At 38.6% G+C, this 21412-nt stretch overlaps 1 protein-coding gene across 1 annotated transcript in view; it reads right to left on the bottom strand.

Annotated features, from left to right (window-relative positions):
- Window positions 1-1043: 1043 nt before the first annotated feature.
- The window catches only part of LDOC1 (LDOC1 regulator of NFKB signaling), a 62196-nt gene continuing 41827 nt past the window's right edge, over window positions 1044-21412 (bottom strand). The window contains exon 3 of the mRNA XM_049644391.1: window positions 1044-1320. The gene's annotated coding sequence lies outside the window, so the exon portion shown is untranslated. The remainder of the gene's footprint in view (window positions 1321-21412) is intronic.

Below are 21412 nucleotides of genomic sequence, written 5' to 3'. Positions count from 1 at the left end.
GAGAGACAGACAATAACTAAAAGACGCAAATAACTGGCAAACACTTATAAGTGTTATGAAGGAAGTTTTGGGCTGCTGAGAGAAAACACCAGGCAGCACTGATGGTTGGGATGGACTGAGCTACTTTATACTGGGTATTAAGTGAAATCCTATTTCAGAGCAGATCTGAAGGATTTACCAGAAAGAGCAAGCATTGAAGAAGAGGGAAAATCAAACGCAAAGGCTCTGAAATGTGACAGTCTTGGTGTGTTTCTATGTTTGAGGAAGAGGGAGCTGCCAGTGTGTTAAATGACACCGAGAAGTGGAGTAAGATGAAAATGGTAACATTGGCCCTTGGTCTTGGTCGCACAGATGTTACTGTTGACCTTGATGAAAGCGGTTCCACTTGCATAAGGACAAAACCAAACTGGGGTGAATCGAAAAGTGAGTGGGAAGAAAGGGAGAAGAGAAGAGACTGTATTTAGTAGAGAAAGTGTAAAGATTCTGAGCACTGCAGAGGAAGAGAAGGGTGCAGGAAAGCTGAGATCCTGATCACCAAACCGAATGCTGCCCAATTTTGAGTTTAGCTTCATGTGAGCCCTGCCCCAAATTCCAAAAGAGGAGAGATTACTTCATTTGATCTAGCCAAGTAATAAGTGGCCAGGTAGGGAGCATACTCTGTGTCCTTTTTCTACCTTTAAAAGCCAGTGTAGTGGCCCCAGACTGTTATTTCTCCATTCGATAGTATTTATAAAATATATTGGGCGAACCACCCATGTTTCCTTTTGTCAACCGAGGGCATTTTAAACATCCCATCGTGCATACACATCATCTTATAGAAGAAATAATATGTTAGGAAGCAAAAGTTGGAAGAAGGTAATACCAGGATGAAAGACAAATAACAAATCTAGCTTCATGGAAAAACCTCTCTACACTGTTTTCTTATTTTATTTCTAAGTCTGTCATGGATTGGTGAAAATACCATCCCAGTCTTGTGTCAGCATGGAAATTAGTGTTACGAAATCACTGGACCAGAATGCCTTATAAAATCTCTTCCAATTCAAATTCTATGATTCAGTTAATAGTAACAAAAAAGTATCATACTTGAAGCGAAATAGTTTTCTTTTCATGTTCTGCTCAATGATCTTATAAATAACTTTCCCCTGAGTCACCTTTGCAGTTCTCCACTCTTCCCAGCAGTTTTGAAGGCCTCTTCTCCCAAGTCTTCAGAGAGCCCAGGGCATTTACAATAAACACCTCTCTCAGCAGAAAAGATAATAGCAGGTGCAACTCTTTCCTGCCGGCTTAAATGTTGATTAAGACTTCAGTAATCACTCCACTCTGTACGGATCCAAAATAAAAAATGCAGGTTATTTTTCAAAGAACTGAAAGGGGAAAAAAACCATAAACCCGCTGAAGAAAAAAAAAAAAAAAAAGGAAAGAAAGCTCACTGGTTAGCTTTTGTGAATAATTTTTATTTCTCGAGTATTCAAATATCTTAGCATTTTTGACCGCTCTTAAAAGAAGCGTATTAATTTTTTTAATGTTTATTCTTGACGGAGAGAGACAGAGACGGAGTGTGAGTGGGGGAGGGGCAGAGAGAGAGGGAGACACAGAGTCTGAAGCGGGCTCCAGGTTCCGAGCTGTCAGCACAGAGCCTGACACAGGGCTCGAACTCACAAACCATGAGATCAAGACCTGAGCCGAAGTCGGACGCTCGACCGACTGAGCCACCCAGGCGCCCCTCTGCATAGAGACAGAGAGACAGAGCACGGGCAGGGGGACACAGAATCCGAAGCAGGCTCCCGGCTCCGAGCTGTCAGCACAGAGCCCGAAGCGGGGCTCGAACCCACAAACCGCGAGATCATGACCTGAGCCGAAGTCAAACACTTAACTGACTGAGCCACCCAGGCACCCCAAAAGAGGCATATTAAAATATTACATCAAATAGGATATTTTACATTTTTTTTTAAAGTTTATTTATTTACTTTTGAGAGAGAGAGCAAGCACGAGCAGGGGAGGAACAGTGAGAGAGGGAGAGGATCCCAAGCAGGATTTGGGGCTCGATCTCACAAACCATGAGATCGTGACCTGAGTCTAAACCAAGAGTCAGATGCTTCACCTACTAAGCCACCCAGGTGCCCCCCAAATCGGATATTTTGAAAGATGACTTAGGTTACTAAAGGTGAACTTAAAATACCAGAATTGTTACTTAACGGGAGCTCTGATCTGTGGGCATGTGCCTGATGACATCTTTTCAATTCCACCAGCAAGGTCCTAGAGCAAACTTCCTTCCACTGCACTGTCTGCTTTATTGAATTCCCTACCTGTCCTAATTTTATATATTTCCAACGAGCTCCCTTCGAAGCTGACATTGGTGGAAGGGAATTGTTTTCTGACAAGCTAACATTTTAAGGCTAATGGTTTTTTAATAAGCAATTGAGTTTGCAGCTTTCAGCTCTTGTTATGTTTTATTGGTTTTTGTGCTTTAATTTGGTATGTGTGTTTTGGCACAATTCCATGGCAGGTGCAATTTTAAAAATGGAATCAATAAAATTCACTGTGATGTATGATGTGAGCATTCCAAGCTTAGCTTTCAAAACAAAATACTAGGCATGGCTCTTTCCAGAGCCCTGCAAAGAAAATGTGCTGATTCCTTAGGGCTTTCTTCACTGTAGCCTTTTGAAATCTTGTTCGCACTCCTCAAATGTCCAAATACGCCTTCCTGTAAACAGCTCTCACTCAGAGCTCATGACCTCATCTTCTCGTTCTTGAAGAGATGAACTGCATCTAGCAGGAAAGCCTAAGTGTGACTTGTTTTCCTGTTTAAAATCTCTCTTCTGTGCTTTCTGTAGTATTGTCAATCAATAGGGACTTAAGAAATCTTTGTTAAATGACTAGTTGAAAAAATTCATCCTCTCTTCCTTCCTCTCTGACCAAAAGGAAGAGAAATTCCTCCTTTCTAAGACTAACACCTCATAAAGATGCAGAATTTATCTGATTCTATCCTCCCCTGCCTTCTTTAAAACCCTGCTTCATCATGTATTCCTTCTTACTCTAAGTGTGTTTGATCTTGATTTCTCCATTGGTCACTTTGTGGCTCCCTATAAACACAGATAGATGTCTTAATTTTGTTAAACTATGGTCTGGGGAGGGAGTGGTGATTGGGACAGGGCACATGGGGGAAAAAGTTCAAGGGAAAAAAAAGAAAACCACCTCAAGGGCAAGAGGATAGTTAGAAATATTGATAATCGACTTGAGAAAGCAAACAGCTCTAATGATTCGGTAGCAAACCCTTTTTTGCAAGTCAGGTAATTTCCAATGCTTTCTTTGCAACAAAATTGAAGAATGACTTGTAGTTATCATATAATTATATATAACATATAATATGTAAAATACATAATTTTGAGTAACTCACAAAAAGTTTAAAGAATTGAGTGAAATGAGTATAAAAAGAAAACAACGCCATCCATTCCCATGTACTCACTTATGAAACAAAGTCCCTTTGGTATTTTCATCCAAAACAACAACAACAAAAAAATGAAGATAGAATTGGTAATGAACCCTGTCTCATTCTAGCAATTAGTGATAATCATCTATGTATTCAAGAATGAATGGGAAGGAGACAGAAAAAATTCCATGCATCTCATTAAGAAATGCATTTTCAACAAATGTTAACACTTTACGTTTAATAATTGTTTTCAATTTTTATACTATTTTAATTTCAATCCATTGTATGCTGCTATTACTTGCAATGCTATGTCAAGTCAGAAGGAATTTAACACCTAGAGCCTCATGGTCACTTGATTTAAAAAAATCAATGTGTACACATTTTTCTTGAAATTAATAATACGGTGATCCATAAAAAGGCTTTTAAGCATTAGAAAACAATGGTCTGCTGTGGATGACTCCTACAAATATAACGCTGAAGGGGAAAAATCAAGTCACAAAGAATATATACTGTATGATCCTTTTTGTACAAAGCTTGAACACAGGCAAAACTAATCTATATCAGGGATTAGCAAACCTTGCCTATAAAGGGACAGATAATAAATGATTTAGATCTTGTGGGCCATAAGGTCTCTGTCTCAACAACTCAGTTCAGACGCTGTGAGAGCAACAATGCCAGAGACATACATAATCAAAAGGGTGTGGCTCTGTTCCAATAAAACTATTTACAAAAAACAAGTGGCAGGCCAGATTTGGTTCATGAATATGATCAATCCCCAGTATGGCAATCACCGGTCTATATTGTTCAGGGACTCATACATACATGTAACACTATCATAAAGCTAAGATTACCACTGGGGAAGAGGCAGAGTTACAACTGGCCACAGGTACAGGAGGAAAGTCTTGGGTGACACTTTGTTTCTCGATCTCAGGTTATTACAATGTTGTTCACTATACGAACATTTGTTGAACTTTACATACATGTTTCATGTCTTTTTCTTTGTATTACATTTTACAATACAATTTTAAGACAATTCTATCTTATTGCATATTACTAAATGATACTCTATAAAAATTATATTAATTCACTGGTATGCTGATTATGAATAAAAATACTCCTTTCTTTACACACTCAATAAAACATGTTGCTAGTCTTTTGACCTCAAAATTCTCAATTCTAGGAATTCATCCCAAGAAACTAATTGCACAAGGGGAAAACTATGTATGCACAAGGAAATTTCCCCCAGCGTTACTTGTGTTGGTAAAATCCTGGAAACATCCATAAGTAGCCACCGATAAAAGGTTTATGAAATGAATTATGGAACACTACATTGCTACTAAGAGTTATAATGTAAATCTATATTTATTGACGTGGAGATATCATGAGAGGAAAATAAGATTATCAAATAATATACAGTATGATTCTACATGTATAATAATATATGCACATACATATATAAAAATATTCCTTAAAGTGCTCCTTGTGATTATCTAACCTCAAGAATTAGAATAAAACACTGATATGGTTTGCAGCCTGGACAGGAGCTTCTCCTTCTGCAGATGCATTTCTTCTCCTTCAGGCTCACACAGTCAATGGCAAGTGTTCAGAGAACAACGATTTGGCCCATTGTAATACCATGAATCAAAATATTGCACTGTACATGGTCAAGAGGAACCTGCCAGAAGAATGTTTTGATTTATTAAACCTGTCTCCCTAAGCATGATAAAGTAGCTAAATCATCAATAGATGAAGACACCACCTTCTCTGCCTAGATCTTAGGAGGAAATAAGCCAGTACGTACGGCCCCCACTTCTGATGCGGCAGCTTTGGGGAAGGGGACCAGTGAAAGGCTGGTTCTACTCTGAGTACGTGAATATGACTCAACATTCACACTGGAAGAACTGGTACAAATGATCTGAGTCCTGGTTACAGCCTGAAGTTTAGAACACACCCATGACCTCGGGGTGGTCCCCTGCAGGCAAATGCTACTTCTCTTGATCACCCTGAGACAGAAAAAACAAATGAAGATCCATACACCTGAACCATGGACTAGAGTGAATACAGAGGAGGTATACAGAACTTTCAAAAATCGGAGATATATGCATAGATAATTATCTGCAGGTATGTATATCAAAACGATAATGGTGGTTATTTTTCCGTATTGTTGCTTTTCATATATATATTTTTTTACTTTCTAAGTTGCATTTTTTTGAAATTTTAATCTTTACAATAAGTGTGTATCACATTCCCACAAAATAAAACAATAACCCAATAAAGCTATTTTAAATCTGCTTTCACCTGGGGAGTGCCTGGGTGGCTCAGTCAGTTAAGTGTAAGTGTCTGACTTCAGCTCGACTCACGATCTTGAGGTTCCAGAGTTCGAGCCTCTCATTGGGGTCACTGCTGTCAGCACAGAGCCCACTTTGGATCCTCTGTCTCCCTCTCTCCTTGCTCCTCCCCTGCTTACATGCAATCTCTCTCCCTCTCTCTTGCTCTCTCTCTCTCTCTCTCTCTCTCTCTCAAAAATACATAAACATTAAAAAAATTCTTTCACCTGGGGACGCCTGGGTGGCTTAGCTGGTGAAGCGTCCAATTCTTGATTTTGGCTCAGGTCATGGTCTCAGTGACGTGAGAACCAGCCCCGTGGGTGTAGAGCCTGCTTAAGATTCTCTTTCTGTCTCCCTCTCCCTCTACCCCTGCCTCTGCTTGCATGCACACTTTCTCTCTTGAAAAAAAAAAAAAAGTTTTCTCCAGAAAATACCACTCCCTACAGCTATTTGTCTTCTTTCTTTTTTGCATCCTTTCCCTTATTATTGACTCATCTCTTCTTCAATAAGACTTCCACCCCTACCATTTCATTGAAAATGTACTTTTCAGGGTCAACCTTATCACTGCAAAATCCTCAGTCTTTATTTTCTTTGATAGCTCTAGCCAGCATTCAGCATAGTTAACCCCTCCCTCCCTGCTTTCCAAAATGTCTTCTTGGCTATTCATTCTCCATTTGTATTTTCCCCTAACTTTCTGCCTTCATCGCATCCGTCTCTTGATTGGCTTAATTTCCTCTGCTGGTTGTGAAATGTAATCCCCAGCCTCAGTCCTTAGAACACTGCTCCTAGCTATGTCTCAGGGCCATTACACTCTGACGAATGACTGTCCAGACTGTCCTAAGCTCGAGCTCCATCTTTGTAACTGCCATTTCCACCAGGATATCTTGACATCACCTTAAACCTAACATGTCAGAAACTACATCTGTTGGCCCAAATCAGTTTTCCCTCTAGACTTTCCTCTTTCTGCCCACAGAACTAGGTCATAATTTCATTGTCTTTGCAATAGCCTTTGGCCAACAACAAAGGAAAGGCACAAAGTGAATCTTTAGCTACAGTAGAAAGATCAAAACAGAACAGTGAGTCTGAATACAATAATTGTTTTAGAGCCGATGTCATAAAAGAATTCAGACCAATATATCATGTCAATTGAAGTGTAGCCATAAGAGTAAATTTAGCTCCAATTTTGGAATCAGTCAGTCCCTGGAGAGAAATGTGTTCATTACCAAGTCATATGGATTAAGAATCACGAATAGGTACACTTCTCCATTCTTATGTAATCATTCGCCAACTCTTGTCAAGTTTTCTTTACTGTCTTTCTCTGTCCATTATTTATTATATAGTTCCACTCTCACAAAATACCTAATTCAGGTCCTGTTCACCTTATATCAAGACATTATAATGCTCTGCCGCATAACTTTGTAACTCACATACTTTGTTTCTCATATTCTGTTCCTGCTTTCATAAATTGAACCTGCTGACAAAATGACCTTTGGCACATTGCTGACCACACCATAGAGTCCATAAAGCTGACTATATAAGGCCTATAAAATCTGATCCAAAACTGCCTTTCCAATCTTATCCACCAGTTCATTCCTTCACAAACGATTTCTGATCTTGATAACTGCTATATACGAAAGGAATTGAAAATAGTACACGGATAGGGAAAAAAAAAATCCTGGAAAGCAGAGATGGGGTGGGATCTAAAGAGTGTAGACAATGAATAGAAAACCTGGGACCAAGGCTCCGGGGTTGAATAAAGTAGGAGCCAGGAAACGAGCAAAAGAAAGAGAAGTCAGTGAGGCAGAAGAAAACTCAGGCTAAATATGAAGTTACAAAAGGGAAGAAGTTGTTCAAACAAAGATGGAGTGTCCAATTATGTAAGCAAAGACTGATGGCTGATCGTTAAATTAGGGACACGGATGGCTGGAGTCCTTGAGAAAAGCAAGATCAGTGGGGTGGAGAGACTGAAGTGTGGAGTGGGAGAACGAGAATGGAAATGTTGGGAAGAAGAAACAGTGAGTATTGACAGCTCTTGCATGACTTTGCAGTGAGAAGAGCAGAGAAGTTGGATTATATGTGGAGAGATAGGTAGTGTGAAGAAGGAGTATTGTAGTATATGTGTATGCTAACAGAAATAATCCAACAGACAAGGATACACTGATGTTGCAAGGGAAAGAAGGTGTAAGCGAACAAGCAAAACACTTGGTTAGGGTAGGTGAGAATGGGATTCGGCGCAATTGTGGCAGGATGGCCCCGTGATAGGAACAGGGATGCCGCCTTGGTTGTAAGGGAAGAGAGGGGGTATACAAACATGAGGTGTAGAGAGTTAGCAGCACAAAGGTGGAGCAGGCTCCTCTCCGTGGCTTTTATGTTCTCAGTGAGGTATAGGACTGGGAGTGTGGAGATGGGGGTGGTATAAAAAGTGTATGAAGAGAGAAGGTATTCAAATGAGGTCTCAGAGGGTAGAAAAATGAGCTGGCTATAGAGAAACAGTTGAGATTACAGGCATTATTGCGACCCAATTTGAGTTTTGAGAGCATTACTTCTAAGTCAAAGTCACTTTAACTTAAAGTGAAGTCAGGGTGCCTGATGGGTTGATTTTCTCCAGGTATGAAGAAGGCGCAATTACTTCACAGGGCAGAAATAGGATGCAGCCTCATGATCTCATGATTTCTGACCTCTAAGACCAATGTTCTTGCCATGAAATTATTTTTCTAGTGGTATGTGTTCATAATTTCCTCTCGAAAAACCATAGTTCGGGTTATAATTGAATAAAATATTTTCTTTAAATTTAAAATAATTATATCTAAGGGGATGGTGAGCAACAATACTTAAGGGAAAAAAACTGAAGAGGCTTCCAACATGAAAGCATTCGTAATCTCTGTGCCAATCAGCATACATTTCCCCCTGTAAATATTGCAAACTGTCCATATGCTCCTGCTGCAAAAGCCCTCTTGGAGCCTTGTAATCAGGCCAGTGTACCATATTGTTATGCACAATCTAACCTCCTTCCTTCTTGGCCCCTAACAAAGGACAGCAGGCTGATAGGGCTAGAGCTAATTAGCACCCCGTTCATCTTGCCTTATGCTGTGAAATCCTAAAGGAAGCTTCTTTTTCCTGGCTGTTGATAAAACAGAATCAGTCCCTTTGCTCTCTGAGCTGAGTCATTTGTCAATCATGATTCTGCAGACGCAATGAGAAGCAAAGAAGATAGAGACAGAGACAGAGACATGGGGACATACATTCCTGTATTTAAAATGTCTTATGTTGCGGGGCGCCTGGGTGATTCGGTCGGTTAAGCGTCCGACTTCGGCTCAGGTCATGATCTCGCAGTTCGTGGGTTCGAGCCCTGCATTGGGCTCTGTGCTGACACCGCAGAGCCTGGAGCCTGCTTCAGATTCTGTGTCTCCCTCTCTCTACGCCCCTTCCCTGCTCACACTCAGTCTCTCCATCTCTCAAAAATAAGTAAACATTGAAAAAAAAATTGTAACGTTTTATGTTGCATGCGTATGTTTGTGCATATGTATATTTAGTGCCACGGTATAATGGAAAACAAGTGGACATAAATGAGGAAAGGTTGAGACAAGAAAACTCGGGAGACTGTGACGACAGCTCTTCTGGAGAGGCAGAATAGTGCAGGGGTAAAAGCATAGACTCTCAAGTCAAAACTCCAGGGTCAAATCCTGCCTCTGTCGCTTATTAGCCATGCGGCCCTGGGCAAGTAACGTAGCTTTTCTGGACCTCGGTTTCCTCAGTTGTAAAAAATGAATAAAAATAGTAGCTAAATCAAAAGGTTATTGGGAGGATTAAATGAGTTGTTTGCATTTCTAGCATTTAGTAGCTTGTGATCCTGAAGACATCATTTCACCACTGGAAGTTCAATTTCCTTATCAGTAAACTTATTTGGTTTTGTGAAATTTTTCCTCTCACGGGAGCCTACATTTTCTGGTATTTTGGCCATATAGCTTGCCAGAGTTGTGGGGGAGTCAGTATTGAATCAGTTATGGAACTTTTTAAGAATTCTCTCTGTTACCTATGCCTATGCTTCCGTCAGTGGCCAGATAAATCTATCATTTATATTTGATTCAGGGATGTCACATATGAATCTGGAAAGCAGGTACGTCTTCCTAAAAATGCACCCGCATTAATATTCAAGTTGGCTTGCATTCCGTAAGGACTTATCAATGGATGGCCAAGAGGTGCACAACTGAGGAAGCTCAGTCTGCAAGTATGCCCTGCATAGAAAATGCCTCACCTACAAAGCTGCTCCAAGGGGGCACACTCATGTCTTATTAACTCTGCATTCCCAGGTTGAAAACAGGGACCAGCACAAAATTGGTCTCCGAAATGTGTGAAAAGTGAGTGAGGCAGTGAATAAGAAGGCTCATTTGATCATTTGTCTCATTTTTCATCTGCTTTGAAGTCACTTCCCATCATCTAAATCCCTTGGGGTACACTCATTCTAATATGATAGAAGCAGAGTAATAAATATGTTTATGTAATCAATTCATAGGCAATGTCTAAGAGGTTCCCCCCAAATTCCCACACACACACACACTGCAATCTCTTCCTACAATAGAGGCTCCATTTCAGCAGCAATTAAAAAAGACACATACTCAAAATGCTAAGGGGGAAAGCAGAACAACAAAATGCTGGTTCACGCTTAAGGCCCCGGGCTTTGGTGTTCCGTATGGTTACTGAGCTTGCAACATACCAAATACAGATTCCAAAAGATCTTTTTATCCCCCTGTTTTGTGATTTGTGCAGTCAAGCATGTTAGAAAGAATCAGTAACCAGAACAAAGAGCTGTCCAGCCAATAGATAGCAATTTGTAATCAGTGAAGAGAATACTTTCCCCAGGTTCCAAGATTACTTTTTTTTTTTTTCTTTTTTAAACCCTGTATTGCGAAGCAGGTCAAACACAGTTGTATAGCACCCAATTAGAAGCAAGTGAAACCACCGTCAGGTAAGACCCTGAATCTTGGTTAGACAAAGAGAGTCAATGTATTTTTTTTTTTTTTTGAAAGGGTGGGGGAGTAATTCCAAAAGAATCACTCCGAGGTGAAACGACTGGCAGTTATTTTTTAAATACACTTTTGTGGCTCAAACATAATCTCATAAATACCCTGAAGCCTTTAACATTGAAAACTGTTTGGGGGTTCAGAGGAGTTAATCTCAAAGAGTGTCATCTCAGAAATCATTAGGTTGGGTGGCTCAGACAGTTAAGTGTAGGACTTTGGTTCAGGTCATGCTTTCACATGAGTGAAACGTCATGAGTTTGAGCCCCACATCAGGCTCTCTGTTGCCATCGCAGAGCCTGCTCGGGACCGTCTCTTTCCCTCTCTCTGCCCCTCCCCCTTCTTTCAAAAATAAACCTTAAAAAAAGAAAGGATGCTAGACTCCAGTCAACCCCCAAAGTCACTTTCTGATCTAAGATAAGCCAATTCTTTTCTGTGTTTTTTGTGCTCCATGAAAATACTGAGGTGCTGGAAGGGGATGTGCAGTCAGTTCCCTTCCAGCTCTAACATTAAATGTGTTTAAAAGTCCTTCATATTTACAGGACGTGTAACCTTGTAAGATAAGACTTATTATCTCCATGTGCAGATGAGGAAATCAGAGCTCAGACAGAGCAACCAATTTCCCCCAAACCATTCTGCTCGTATGTTGCCAATTCAGATCTCCTCGTGTCAAAATCACAGTGCTTTTTCAACCATAGTACACGGGCTCCCGGATACTATTTGCCCTGACGTACATAGATAGTATCTCTGAGAGTTTAAATTATCATATGGCAGGAAATGACCTTTTCTATTAAAAAATAAAGCACTTTGACTATGGGCCACAACCTTTTCGTAACTATCCTTTCGGAGCCCTTTAGCCAAAGACCAACAGGAACACAGCACAGGGGAACCAGGTGGGTTGCTTTCTCACTGCAGCCACAGAGGACACACCGCAGGGCGCTGTGGCACGTCTGGGTAAGAAGACAACAGACGGTGCCTGTTACGGGATTTGGGCTTACAGAAGGTGCTTTGGGGGAAGTTTTAAGAAAGCAGTGATTTGGTGGGAATTGGCTGCTGTCAGGAAGTGGGGGCAATAGGGTGACCGGGCACCCTGATAAATCTTCTCTATTGGGAGGCCAGTCTAGGGCAAAGGTAAAGCTGTAACTGCTAAACAAACAGCAGTCACTCATATGAGCCAGCAGAGGGTAAAGTGCACTCATTTGGGGGGACGTTCATAGTGGTCATCTTTTCTCTAGGCGCAGTCAGGGTTTTGGAGTGGTCTTGTGTTTGTTTGTTTGTTTGGTTTTGGTTTTTTGGAGGGGGGGCCTTGATCCACCATGGTCACAGAAGGGCCTCGTTTGATGTTGATGTTCATGGGTGTTCCATGAAAGCGTCCAACTTCGGCTCAGGTCATGATCTCACGGTTGGCATGTTCGAGCCTCGAGTTGGGCTCTGAACTGGCAGCTTGGGGCCTGGAGCCTGATTCAGATTCTGTGTCTCCCTCTCTCTCTGCTCCTCCCCGACTCATGCCCTATCTCTCTCTCTCTCTCTCTCAAAAATAAAATAAAAAACATTAAAACATTACCAAAAAAAGGAACGCCAAAGTCTAGCTGTGACAGAAAGGCCTCCTCGTAGCAATACCCAGGCCTCGCTCCTCAGTGTCAGAGGCTGCTTTTCACTTTTCTCAACTCCAGTTAACCATTTCAGTGCTTTTCCCTGCAGCTGATCGATGAGGGGGAGTTTTTAAAAGAGAAAAGAGAAAGAGGGCTACTCCTTTTTAGAAGATACTTTTTGAAGCATTACTTCTCTATGGCAAAGAGTGTCTGGTACAAAGTCAAAACATAAACAAGAGCCTGAGAGCAAATAATCACAATGTGTATAATAGAGAAATAAAAATATAAAATTCTCAGATAAGTCAAAAAGAAAAAGAAAATAACCCAACCGAAAAAGGCAGTGGATAGGAAGAGGCAATTCATCAATTCATAACTACAAATGAATGAGAACAGGTATTCAATGCCACTATTCATATAGTGAGTACAAATTAAAACAAAGGAACAATTTTTGGTTTTGCTCACATTGACAAAAAAAAAAAAAAAAAAAAGATGTGGGACTAGGAAATGCTCCTACGCAGTTGGTTAGGAATGTACAAAGTACAGCTACTTTGTAGGATATTTTAGCAATTCCTATGAAACCTTAAAAAGTACATTACATTTTTAGGAGTCTTTTCTATACTAATGGTAACACATATAGAAAGACGTATGGCTCAAAAATGTGCATTGTAACATTTGTGATAGTGAAAATTAGGTGAAAATCCATATGTACGTCATTAAAGGAATAACAATTTAAAAAATGGTGCATCCAGGGGGCCCCTGGGTGGCTCAGTCAGGTCAATGTCGGATTCTTGATTTCGGCTCAAGTCATGATGTCATAGTTTGTGAGTTCAAGCCCCTTGGCATTCTCTCTCTTCTCTCTCTCTGCCCTTCTTTCTGTCTCAAAATAAATAAATAAACTTTAAAAAAGGTGCATGCATACTATAGAGTTCTATGCAGACAATTACAATAATTAGATGGATCTGTATAGCATATACCAAAAAAATCAAAGTTACCGAGCCAGAAATCCAATTTAGAAAATAATACTTAATATCTCATTTTTTGGTCAAGATATTTGTATATATATAATGTCTGCATATATGGATATGGTTACACATATATATGATGTATGCATGTATATATTTTTAAATGAATATAAAATTATCTGGAAGTGAACATACTAACTACAGACAGTTTATTCTGAAGAACATGAATGCCGTTGAGTTTGGGGAGAATACAGGGTGGGCAGAATGGTGGAAAGGCTCATTTTTTGTATACATGTCTGTTTTGCTAGAAAATTTTATAAGAAAATCATATTTTCATAATAAAAAGTTCAATAATAAAACAATCTCTTAGGAAACATATAACTGGGGTGGAGTAACAGGGAACGGAGGCATCCTCCTGGCAGAAACAGCTAAAACACGAAACTGTATACGAAACAATGTTTTCACATATTGGCGTTGAGGTACAGTAAGACACAAAACAACAAAGTGAAGCCTTATTACTGTCCTAGTTTACCGCCTGGAAGGAGGTTTTCGGCCGAATCACAGCAGCAGAACTCCAGCAGAAGCCAGCGGCCTCCCTAAGTAAAGCAGACAGAGCTGGGAGTCTAAGGAGGCAAACGCAGCTAGAGTTTCAAGGGCAGAAGACGAGAGAGGAGAGACCAGCACAAAGAGACCACTACGGCAATTTTCCCCTCAGCTCCCCAGCCGAGCCCTCATCAGTGCTTGAATGTGAGGCAACCACCTGAGGCTAGGGAAGGAATCACATGCACAGAGGAGGAACAATTCCTGGAGCTCGACCAGCACAGGAAACCTGTCATGTTCCTGGAACCCAGAATGGAAAACCTTGTACTTCACATGGCATCAGGTAGGGTTCTCACAAGGCCTGTGTACTGAACAAAAACTAGTCCTACATTAATAGCTAGTCTGGTCCTGTCTAATGAAGCTTCAAAACAAGTCTCAAAAATATCAAACTGCTTCCAAATAAATTAAAAGCGTCTTAGATTTAAGTCTGAGAATAACTTCAAGAGAAAAAATCCAACACTAAAACACAACGCCAGAAAACAATCCAACGTTGCCTGGCATCAAATAAAAAATTACCAAAAATGCAAGAAATCAGGAGAATAAGACTAATAACGAACAGAAAATAATTTCAACAGAAACAGACCAGAAAATGGCACATGTGATCAAATGAGTACACAAGAACATTAAAACAGCTATTACGACTATATTCTAGATGTTAAACAAACAACAGAAAAGATCGAACATGTTAAGTTGGCATATGATACATATAAAAAACACCCAAATTAAACTTTTAGTACTGTAAATTATAGGTCTGAAATGAAAACTACGCTGCATGGTATATATAACATATTAGACACTACAGAGGGAGAAACCAATGTTATAGGTTGAACTGTGTTCCCCCATAATTCATATGTTGAAGTCCTAACCACCATTATCTCAGAATGTGACCTTATTTGGAAATAGAGTCACTACAGATACAATCTGCTAAGATGAAATCATTAGGGTGGGTCTTAATCAATTTGACTGGTATCTTGATAAAAAGGGGAAATTTGGACAGAGCTGTACACATAGGGAGAACATCATGTGAATAGGAAGGCAGAGACGGAAATGATGCTTTCACAAGCCACGAATGCCAAAGATTGCCAGAAAATCACGAGAATTTTGTCGAGAGGCATGGAAAAATCACTCTCACACAGTTCTTGGGAGGATCCAACTCTGCTAACACCTTGATCTCATAATTACAGCCTCCAGAACAGTGAGACAATAAATTTCTGTTGTTTCAGCCGCCCAGTTTGTGGTACTTTGTTATGGCTACTGTAGTAAATGAAAACTACCAGCAGCCTGAAAGATATTAGAATAATAAATATCTAAATTTATGCAAAGAAGAAACATTAACCAAAAGAAAGCTAGAATACCTACATTAATATCTGATATAGATTTCAGAGGCAAAGATATCACCAGGCAAAATGAGGGAAATTATAAACTTTCCAGTTTATAAACTTCCAATTTTCCAAGGCACAATTCACTAAAGGAACATAGAAATGCAAATATTGAGGCAACCCAAATAATAGACCTTCAATCCACAATGTAAGAAATGAACAAACCTGCAAGGGGAAATAGACAAATCCATAATTATCATCAGATATATCAATATCCTTCTTTCAGTAATTGATAAAAGGAACAGAAAATCAATAAAATGCACCAACTTGAACAATAATAATCAAACTACCAGATTTATTTGACATTCATGTAATAGTCAACCCAAAACAGCAGAACACTGTCTTTTCAAGTCCACACAAAACACTAAGATAGAACGGTATACGAGGTCATAAAATGAGTCTGAATAAACATAAAATGATTCAAGTCATACACAGCATGTTCTCTGACCACCATGGATTTAATCAGGAAACAATATCAGAAAAATGTCTAGGAAATTCCCAATTAATTGAGTATTCAATAATATACTTCTAAGGAGCATATGGATCAAGAAAGTAATGAAAGGAAATTAGAAAGTATTTTGAACTGAATGAGAATGAAAACACAATCTTATCAAAATTTGGGGGATGCAGCTTTGGCAATTTTAAGAGGTAAATTTACAGTATTAAAATTCTTATGTTAGAAAAAAATGGTCTCAATGCAATGGCCTAAGCTTCTACATTTAGAAACTAAGACAAAGAGCAAATTAAATCCAAACTAAACAGAATCAAAAAAATAACAACACTGAAACAGAAATAAATAAAACAGAAAACAAAACATAATGTGAAAAAAATCAGTGAAACAAAGGTTCTTTTAAGAGATCAGTATAATTGATAAACCTCTAGCCAAACAAATCTGGAGAAAAATAGATATTAGGAATGATGGAGGTGGCATCACTAAAGGTTCTATGGATTTAAATAGATAATAGTTGAATGTTATGAACAACTTTGTGAATAGATTCAACAATTTAAATGAAATGATAAATACCTTGAAAACATAAGCAACCTGAGCTCATACAAAAACAGATAACCTAAAAAGTACTATATTTAAAAGTTCCAATGAATATTCTAGGCTTTTTTATTTCCATGTAAATTTTAGAATCAGCCTGTCCATTTATTTTTTTAGAAGACTACTAAGATTTTCATTGAGATTGCACTGGCCACAGAAAAATTGGAGGATTGATACAGAAACCAGGCAAAGATATTACATGAAAAAAACCTGCAGACCAATGCCCTCCATGAACAAAAATTCAAAAAGTCTTAACAATTTTAAAACAAACAATATACAAACATATAATATACCCTAACCAAGTGGATTTTAGGTAATAATCAGATTAGCATTTTAAGAATAACAAATGTGTTATAGCAGCCTGAACAGACGAGGACACCCTAAATGTATTTTTTGTAAACATTATCAAAGTCCATAATCAATTGGCTTTAAGGAAGGGAGGTTAATTCAGATAATCTAGATGGGTGTAATTCAATTAATTAAAAGGCCTTAAGAGCAGAACTCATGCTTTCTTGAAGAAAATCTGCCTGTGCATAGAAACGTCAACTCATGCCCGACAACTGCAAACTGCCCTTCCTGATTGCCTGCTTCATGGATTTCAGAGGTACTAGCCAGCCCCCAAAATCAAGGGAGCCAATTTCTTCTAATAAATTTTTTTTAATTTTTAAAATTTGCTTAATGTTTATTTATTTTTGAGAGGGAGAGAGAGCGTGAGCGGGAAAGGGGCAGAGAGAAGAGGGAGATAACAGAATCTGAAGCAGGATCCAGGCTCCATACCAGCACAGAGCCCGACGCAGGGCTGGAACTCACGAACTGCGAGATCTTGGCCTGGGCTGAAGTAGGACGCTTAACCGACTGAGACACCCAGGTGCCCTTCTAATAAATTTCTTCAGATAGATAGATAGATAGACAGACAGACAGACAGACAGACAGACACATAGATATAGATACATATAGATAGATTCTACTGGTTCCAAATTCTGGTTGACACTTGACTGATGCACTCAAAAACAGAGTAAAGAAGTAGATTTTAAAGAAAAGCTAAATAGAAATTCTGGAGTTAATAAGTATAATAACTGAAATGAAAAAAAAATACTAAAGGGACTCAAAAGCATATTCGAACTATTGATACTGATTCCATAGAAATAGAGAATGTGAATAGAGTTATAAAAAAGAAAAGAGATTGAGTTAGTAATCAAAAACCAAAGAAGAAATAAAGCACAGCTGGCTTCACTGATGAATTCTACCAAACCTTTAAGAGATATTAACACCAATCTTTCACCATCTTCTCCCAAAAATATGAGAAAGAAATACATCCCAACTCATTCAGTGAGGCCGCATTATTCTGATTCCAAAACCAGACAAAGATTCACAAGAAAATAAAACTACAGACCATTAATTTTTATTGATAAAGAAGCAAATTTCTTAAAATATTTTCAAACTTATCCAGCATCATTTGGACATGATTATACACCATGACCACGTAAGATTTAGCTATGGAATGCACAGTTGTTTTTGACATGTGAAAACTCATCAGTGAAATACAGCATATTAACAGAATAAAGTCCCCAAATGACATCTCAATAGACACAAAAAAAGGCATTTGGCAAAATCTAACACCGCTTCATGTTGCAACCACTCAAAAATAAGTTTAGAAAGGACCAATCTGACCTATACAGGTCATCTATAAAATTTCCATAGCTAACATTATACTTAATGATGAAAATTTTGATTCTTTTCCACTAAGATCAGGAAAAAGACAAAGGATGTCTGTTCTTATCACTTTTATTCAACATTGTATTGAAGTCTCTAGCCAGGGAAATTAAGCAGGAAAAAGAAAATAGAAGGACTGGAAAGGAACAAATAAACTATCCCCATCTGCTGATAATATGATCTCATTTGTAGAAAATTTTAAGGAATCCACAAAAAAAAAAAACCTATTAGAAATAATAAACAAATTCAGTATGGGAGCATGAAAGAAACTGACAACAAAAAAACAGCTGTATTTCTATTACTGACAATGAAACTCTGCAAATAAAATAAGAAAAAATTTCAATTACAGTAATAAATTTTTTAATGTTAGGAATAAGTCTAATGAAAGATTTTCAAGATGCATACACTGAAAAGTACAAAACATAATTGAAAGAAATTAAAGAAGACCTAAATATATAAAGACATCCCACGTTCATGGGTTGAACAACTTAATAAATGGCAATACTCTCAAAACTTTTACATAGGTTCAACACAATCCCTATCAAAATCTGTTTCCTTTTTTTCCTTAATCCTAAAGTTCATATGGAAATGAAAGAAATCTAGAATAGGCAAAATAATCTTAAAATCGAACAAAGTTGGAGGACTTGTGTTTCCTGATTTCAAAACTTACTACAAATAAAAACTTACTACAAAGCTGCTGTTATTGAAATAGAGTGATACTGGCATAATTATAGAAATATAGATCAGTAGAACAGAATTGCAAGGACAGAAACTGACCTTTATAATTTTGGTCAATTGATTTTCAGCAATGGTACTGAGATAATTCAATGGAGAAAACACAGTTTTATCAAGCGATAGCACTGGGGAACTGGATATCCACATGTAAAAGAATAAAAATGGACCCTTATCTCACATCACAGAAAAATTAACTCAAGCTGGATCACAGACCTAAACATAACAGCTAAAGCTAGACAATTCTTAGAAGAAAATATGGAAGTAAATCTTTGTGGATCTGAGTTAGGAAAAGCATTCTTACATGTGCTATCAGACATAAGCAATGGAAGAAAAAAATAGATATATTAAATTCCAACAAAACCAAACCTAAAGCATAAGTGACAAAAGAAAAAAATATATTAATTAAACCTTGTCAAAATTTTAAAAATTTGGGCTTCCATAGATACCATTAAGAAAGTAAAACCACAACTCACTGAACGGAAGAAATATTTGTAAATCATACATCTGATAAGACTTGCAGTCAGAATATAAAAAAGAATTATTACAACAATAAAAAAACAAATAACTGAATTAAAAATGGAGAATCTGGGGGTGCCTGGGTGGCCCAGTTGGTTAAGCATCCATCTTCGGCTCAGGTCATGATCTCGTGGTTGGTGGGTTTGAGCCCCGGATCAGACTCTGTGCTGACAGCTCAGAGCCTGGAGCCTGCTTCAGATTCTGTGTCTCCCGCTCTCTGCCCCTCCCCTGCACTCTCTCTCTCTCTGTCTCTCTCTCTCTCTCTCTCTCAAATAAGTAAACATTTAAAAAATGGAGAATTTGTGAAGATGTTTCTCTAAAAAATATACACAAATAGTCAATATGCACATGAGGGGTGCAGAAGTCATTTAAGTCATTTAAGCATCCAATTCTCAATTTTGACTCAGGTCATGATCTCACTGAGATCAAGCCCTGAGTCGGGCTCTGTGCTGACAGCACAGAAGCTGCTTGGGATTCTCTCTCCCTCTCTCTCTTACCCTGCCCTGCTTGTACGCATGCACGTTCTCTCTCTCTCTCTCTCAAAATAAATAAATAAACTTAAAAACTATGCACATGAAAAGGTGCTGAACATCATTAGTCACGGGGGAAATGGAAATCAAAAGCACAATGAAATACCACTTTACATCCACTAGGATGGCTATATTTTTTCAAAAAAAGCAGAAAATAACAAATTTAATGAGAATGTGGAGACTCTGGAACCCTCAAACCTTGCTTATGAGAATGTAAAATGGTGCAGCTGCTGTGGAAGACACTTTGGCAGTCCTCAAAATGTTAAACATAGAGCTGCCACGTGACCCAGCAATTCTAGTTCAAATACATACCTCAGAGTATTCATAACATGTGTGCACACAAAAACCTGGACACGAACGTCCATTGCACCATTATTCACAAGATCCAAAAAGTGGAAACAATCCAATGTCCTCAGCCAACGAATGGATACACACAACAGGGTAAATCTATGCAATGGAATAGTATTCAGCCATAAAAAGGAATAAACTTCTGATGCTACAACTGGATGAACCTTGAAAACATTACGCTACATCAAAGTCCAAACACAAAAGCCACATATTACATGAGCCCATGTATAAAAGGGAATAGGACAGTCCATAGAGATAAAAAGTAGACAGGCGGTTGCCAGGGGCCGGGAAAGAAGCAATGAGGAGTAACTTCTAATGGATATGGGGTTGCTTTTTAGGGTGGTGAAAATGTTCTGAATTAGATTGTGGTTATATTTACATAATTTTGTGGATATGCTAGGATAAAAATACTTCAGTACTTCAGCATACACTTCACGGTGTGAACTTCATGGTATTATATCTGAATAGAGCGGTTATCTTTAAAATATCCATCAGTAGATGTGAACAAATTATGGTATATCCATATAATAGAATACTACTCATTAATAAAAAGGTATGCTACTGATAAACATAAAACATTGATGAATCTCAAAATAGAGTAATTATGCAAACTGAAAAACTCAGACAATAACACATACATATTGTATCATTGCATTTATGTAAAATTCTGGATACAAACTATTCTCTAGTGCTATAGTGACAGCAGATGTGTGTTTGCTTGGGGACAGGGTGAGGGGGAAGAGTGGAAGGGAAGAATGACAAATCTTTTGAAGGTAGCAAATGTGCTCACTTTAGTGATTGTGATGATGCTTTCATGGCTATATACATTTTTCAAAATGTTTCAAATCATGCAACTTAAAATATGAGCAGCTTACTGCATGTCAAATACACTTTAATCAAACTTTAAAAAGTATAACCACATATAAATCTGTATCTTGTGCTGAGTAGATAATCTGTACATTGTCACTCCCTGTTTCAAAACTCTTCAAGGGCTTCCGTTTATCTTTAGCATCAAATCTAATTTTTTTGAGAGGGTACATGCATGCGCGCACAAGCAGGGGAGGGACAGAGGGAGAGGGAGAGAGAGAGAATCTTAAGCCGGCTCCATGCCCAGCACTGAGCCAGATGCAGGGCTCCGATCCCACTACCATGAGATCATGATCTGAGCCAAAATCAAGAGTCAGACCCTTAACTGACTGACTGAACCACCAAGGCAT

This window comes from Panthera uncia, chromosome X (assembly GCF_023721935.1).
Source record: "Panthera uncia isolate 11264 chromosome X, Puncia_PCG_1.0, whole genome shotgun sequence".
Lineage (NCBI taxonomy): Eukaryota > Metazoa > Chordata > Mammalia > Carnivora > Felidae > Panthera > Panthera uncia.
Note: the sequence above shows the minus strand (reverse complement) of the source record. Positions and strands in the feature narration are given on the sequence as shown.